Below are 6,000 nucleotides of genomic sequence, written 5' to 3'. Positions count from 1 at the left end.
ATACATGCTTCTCACCAATAGACAAAACTGGATGGCTAACCCAATGGGGTTAGACCATCGACCTAACATGCCCGATTTTGGTTTCCTCCGGAACCCAGGATAAGGATGTTACAAGTTGGTATCAGAGCTCAGGGAGATCTCCTAGTTTTTTCCTAGGAGGCCGTGCCCACAGTTTTGTCGCTTTTGATAAAGATATATATATATATATAGATACATATATAGATATATATGTTAAAAAAAATTGGGTGATTTCGAAACCGGTAACAACAACACATTAGATAACAGTTCAATAAAACTTCTCTTTCTTATTTATTTTTTCTTTTTTTTTTAGCTGGAGGTTCTTCCACACATGTATAGCAGCACGCAAGAAGGTCACTCCTCGTTTTCAAGTGGAGATTAGCAAAGAGCTGGTTGTCATCTCGTCCGATAGGTAATTTGTGTGCTTCTAGCTTTGAAAAAAAAGGTTTTCTTTTGGAATAGAACTTAGATTTTTAATTTCCTGATTTTTTTTTAGACTTTTATTTATTCTTGCTTTTAGGTTTTCTTATGAATTAGTTAGATTTCTTGTTAGTGACTTTTTCTTTTCTTTTTCTTTTTTAAAAAAATTGTTCAACTCCTCTTTTTCAAATTAATAAAAAAGAAAAAAAAATTTAGGAGTAAAAATCGGTTTTTCTTTGTTTAAGTTATTTTAATATGAATTAGTTAGATTATGTGTTCATATTATTTTCTTTTCCCTTTTCCCTTCTCCGGAGACTGAGAATTCTTCTTCTTTGCATTCTTATCGAGGGTTCGTTCCCAGCTAATCCATTTCCCAGGATTCGGGGACGAATCCTTTGCAAGGAGGAGAGAATTGAGAGATCCCAATCTCTTGATCTCTTTTTTTTTTAATTAAAATCAATTCCTCCCTAAACGAATCCAAACCAAACCAACCTTATATAAACCAATTTTTTCCCAGAAACCCATATCTCTCCTATTTCTCTATTCTCCTCTTCGATATCATACAAATTGAAGCCCCAAGTCTCAGCTTTCCGAGAAGACCGAGTTTGTCCAGATCACAGATTGGTTCCAGGAGTTATGGTTGTTTTCGTGTCAGGTGTCAAATCTGCTCGAAGATGAGAAAAGGTGGAAAAATGTATCTTCATCCAAGGTGAGGGCTTGTTGCTTATCCCACCCCTTCATTATATGTTTTAATATGTTGATTAGTCTTCTATTAAACTATGGCTGTTATAAGTGTCAATCGGATGTGACTTGGTGTCTTTATGAACTGTTGATGATGTGTGGTGAGATAGATTGTTAGAAATAGATGATGACTGATGATTGATGCTTGAAGGAAAAATAAATAATACTTTGATTGTTTTCTTGTTTATTTTTAATCAGCTTAATTTTATTGGATTGAGTCTTTCTTGAGCTTGTTTAGGATTAAACTTTTCTTAATCGTTATTTCACATTATGTTGGAAGTGATAATGAATTTCTTAAGGTTCACCTCACTGGGTGAATAACTCACGCCTCCTTTTTCTTTTCAGGTTAGCACTGGGTCGAATGTTTAGTGCATGTTGTCATTGTTACATAGGCGTTTTCAGTCCTGGCGTATCTGTTGCTCAACAATAGACAAAACTAGATGCCTAACTGAATGAGGTTAGATCATTGACCTAACATGCCCGATTCTGGTTTCTGATATGTCTATATTTTACATCATTTAGATTGCATTATAGAGTCCTCATCATGTGTTTTCTCATGTAAATTGAGTCTTTAGGCGTTAAAATAGGACTTAGGGCTTGCATTAGGTCCCAAAGAGTTTTGCATGTTTTGAAGTCTTTATCAGGAGCTTTGGAGACCAATTGGAGCCTAAGAAGAGGAACAGAAAAGAAAACGGTGAAGAAAAGGGTCAAAAATGGTGAAAACCGCTTGGAGGAATTTCTCGGCCAAATCTCGTACCGGCTGGTCGGAAACCTCGGCCAAAATGTCTACCGGACGCTCATTACCGACCAAAAACCTTACCGATCGGCCAGAATCGAGTATCGAGTGCAAAAATACCACGGGAAAAGTTTTTGACCGAGGCAAGAATTTTTACGACCAAAAAGCTTACCGCGGTACACAGCCCTCGGCCATTTTTCTTACCGCGGGAAGGTTTTTACGACCAAAAGTTGTCCTTGCCCGCACAATTCAGAGATCAGCAATCCGGGGAACCTTCCGGTCCGAATCAGTTGGCAGGGTCTTCACCAAAGTTGGAGATAACCAAGCAAAGATTCCAGAACAGTTAGAATGATCCAATTCGGACCAGTGGAGAGAAAGATATGGCTTCCGGAGCATTCACCAACATTGCGCGTACCCGAGAACTGAACGGCGAACTTCAAAGATCATGGCGGACGGAGCCCCTCCAGACCGAACCAGCTTACCCGGTCTTCACCAAAGTTCGAGTTCCTTGGAAGATCTTCTCAGAGCATTTGGAATCGCTCAATTCGGAGCAAAGGTTTGGAAGATAGGGTCTCCGGAGTTCACATCGGTCTAAAAGTCTATTTTCCGGTGATTTCAATGCGGCGCAAAGATGTTAAATCCAGGAAGCCTTCCACTCCCCAAGCTCAGATGGTTTCTTAACCAAAGTTCGAGCTTATTGAGTCATCTTGACTGTGAAACTGGTCCCAGAGCAATTGGAGTCGTGTGCTGAAAATTACTGCTTCCGGAAGGTGATATGGTTGATACAACCTAAAAGAGTTGCGATACGCGCTAAGTATTCTCACAAGCCTCGGTATCTTTACCTTGGCGTCACTCAAGTTGAGGCTCATATCTTGGAAGTATTCTGGACTAGACCTCGTGCCAAAGCCTTGTCATGGTTATATCGAGGCATGCATACGTAAGAACTGAAGCTGGAAACGACTAAGTGTTGAAAGTACACCTCGATGTAATGACCTCGGCGTGCATGCCGGACTGTGTTCTCCCAAGCACCTCGACATCATGACCCCTCGACATTTTATCCCGAGGTCCCTTGTCACGAATGAATCAAGAACAGAATGGCTCAAGAACATACACGTGAGGATAGATCAAAGACTAGGGTTCATGCATGTTCTTGACGTGTTCTTCACGAGATCTTCATCTGGATCCTGACTCACGTGCACGCCTCGGCATGAAGACCTCGACTTCACTTTCCGACACACCGTGGCACTCACCCATCAACCCAAGAAGGCGGTTCAGTACCCAGTTTGTTCCGGGCTGACCCGCGACACTTTCCCTTTGCTATAAATACATTTTGAGACTAAAAACCTAGGGATCTTATCTCTTATCTGTTTTTAGCTCTAAGAACTTGCCTCTTTTGTGAAACTTGATTAATCTAATCCGATATCTCGTTTTTGCATCGGAATCTTGTTCTTTCTTTATTTCTTTTATCATCCAACATCAAACTCCTTATCATGACTAGCTACACGTCTTGCAAAGGACTTAGTAAGCTCGTTATGATCAGTGAGTAGTCGTTTAAGCGGCTTTAGATAGGTAGATTAGGGTGCTTTCAAGGTGGATTAATGGGTTTAGGTGTCTAGTCTTGCATGTTTCATTCCTTAACCGACGAGATCTAAGCTGGATCCAAGCACATCACTTGAGGTTAAGATCTGAGAGATATCTCGAATCAGAAGTGTTTGTAGAAATGTCTGAACCACTCGGTTAAGGGTTTAAGAGTCTTTCATCGCGAGAGTGATAGTTTGTTCTCTTAAATGATGTTTTTGAACCGATTCTTATTGCTGACTGATTCGTGCTTCTCAAAAGGGATTTTGATATGAAAGAGGATCAGTTTAGACGTTTAATACTTTCATGAGAAGATTAACGTGCCTTGAGTTCAAAGTCAAATGAAATCGCTTGATAAAATGATTCATTTGCCCCTTAGTCTAACTTGGAAGCACCCGAGTCAAATATCCTGTCTAAAGCTTCTGCCTTTATCATTCATTACCATCATCTGAATCACCTGTTTGTTATTTGCATCTTGATTAGTTTAAATCTCTGCTTTTACTTAACTTTATTGCTCATTTGCCTGTTAATCAACGTCACCAAACTTTTATCATCTTGTCTTGACTTAAGTGAACAAATGACATAGGCTAGTGTCTCGTTTACAAGCTTGGTTTGACACCCCTTATACTACTTTGACAAGGGGATTGATACCCTTTCTAAGAGCCTGAAAACTCTTAGTTATCAATTGGCGCCGTTGCCAACTTGTAGGAGCATTAGTCTCTTGTTTGTTCTTGAGTTCAAGCTTTTCTTTCCTTTGTTTTACTAACTTCTTTCCAAGTTCTTGTTTTGTTTTCAGGTGCATGAATACCAGGTCTCGGAGCACAGGATCGCTTTTCCCATACGACGATAACATCGACAGATTAGAAAGGCGAGCTCGCGAGAGAGAACGGCACTTTGACAGACTTGGAATGGCAGAACAACGGAGAATGGAGCAACAGGCTCAGGTAGCCGAGCACCAGGCTCAGGCTAATCAGGCGCAGGCAGGAAGAAATGAACAACAAGCCTATGTTAATCAGCAACAATCTCAAAGAAACGAACGGCTTGCTCAGCAAAACCAACACCAAACGAATAGAAATGAACAACAAGCCCATCATGTTCATCCGCCACCGCCCCAAGTTCAGAGACAACATCCTCCAATCTGTGTTGGAGAGAATGACCGAGCTAATGCGCACCAATACCGAGCTGGGATTCAAGCTCCACCAGTTCAAAACAACAACTTTGAAGTTAAAGCTTCCCTGCTCAATATGGTGCAAAACTCAAAGTTCCACGGTCTGGCTGGAGAAGACCCTCTCGAGCATCTAGATCAATTTGATCGGGTTTGCGACTTAACCAAGATAAATGGCGTCTCCGAAGATAGCTTCAAGCTACGCTTGTTCCCTTTCAGCCTCGGTGATAAAGCACACCAGTGGGAAAAGAATATACCGAGGGGTTCTATACAAACCTGGGAGCAGTGTAAACTGGCGTTCTTATCAAAGTTCTTTTCCACATCACGCACGGCTAAGCTCAGGAATCAGATCTCAAGTTTCACGCAGCACAATAACGAGAGCTTTAGTGAAGCTTGGGAATGGTTTAGAAGCTACACTAACCAATGCCCACACCACGGCTTCTCAGAGGCATCCCTCTTGAGTACTTTATACCGAGGTGCACTCCCCAAGATCAGAAACCAACTCGATACAGCTTCAAATGGGAATTTTCTTGGAAAAGAGATCACTGCGGCAATGGAACTAGTTGAGAACCTAGCCATGTCCAATGACACGTATGGAGAGGACTTTGATAAAGCAAACCGTACAGAGGGATCTAGTGATGAACAGCTCATGAAAAAGGATATAAGAGAGCTTCAGAGTAAGGTTGACAAGGTTTTGATGGCGACTCAAAAGCCAATACACTTTGTAGGCGAGTTTGATGAGCAAGGGCCAAGTTTTGAGAATGTCAATGAAGATGGTCTAACACAAGAGGAGCTGAATTACATAGGGAATCAGCAGAGGTATCAGCGGTTTAACAACTACAACAGTAACCCAAACCTCTCATACAGAAACCCGAATGTAGCTAACCCTCAAGACCAAGTGTACCCTGCTCAACAACAACAACAAAGCTATGCTCAAAAGGCTCCTTTTCAGAATACCTTCCAGCCTAAGCAACAGTTCAGTGGGCAACAACACGGCTACACTCAGCAGAATCAAGCGGCTCAGAGTAACAACTTCAACAACCAACCGCAGCAACACAGGTTTCCACCAGGGTTCCATCCGCAGCCGATGGGTAATCAACAACAGATTCAGGGAACGGGTCAGAATCAAATGGGGAACGACGTCTGTGGGATACTACAGCAACTGTTACAGGGCCAGCAAAGGGTTGAGAGCCAGCACGCGACAATGCAGCAAGATATCAGAGAGCTTAAGCAGAATAAAGCTTCTACATCATCAAGAGGCCCGGCTTTACCAGGTAAACCGGAGCCGAACCTTAAAGAGTATGTGAACGCCATCACATTGAGGAGTGGTAAGGAATTACAA

At 41.8% G+C, this 6,000-nt stretch overlaps 1 non-coding gene across 1 annotated transcript; it reads right to left on the bottom strand.

Annotated features, from left to right (window-relative positions):
* Positions 1 to 4,992: 4,992 nt before the first annotated feature.
* On the bottom strand, positions 4,993 to 5,099 carry LOC112081667. Its single transcript, XR_002896589.1, has one exon. It is a non-coding gene; the product is annotated as a small nucleolar RNA R71 (small nucleolar RNA).
* Between the last annotated feature and the right edge of the window lie 901 nt (positions 5,100 to 6,000).

Source organism: Eutrema salsugineum, unplaced genomic scaffold (genome assembly GCF_000478725.1).
Source record: "Eutrema salsugineum unplaced genomic scaffold, Eutsalg1_0 scaffold_10, whole genome shotgun sequence".
Lineage (NCBI taxonomy): Eukaryota > Viridiplantae > Streptophyta > Magnoliopsida > Brassicales > Brassicaceae > Eutrema > Eutrema salsugineum.
Note: the sequence above shows the minus strand (reverse complement) of the source record. Positions and strands in the feature narration are given on the sequence as shown.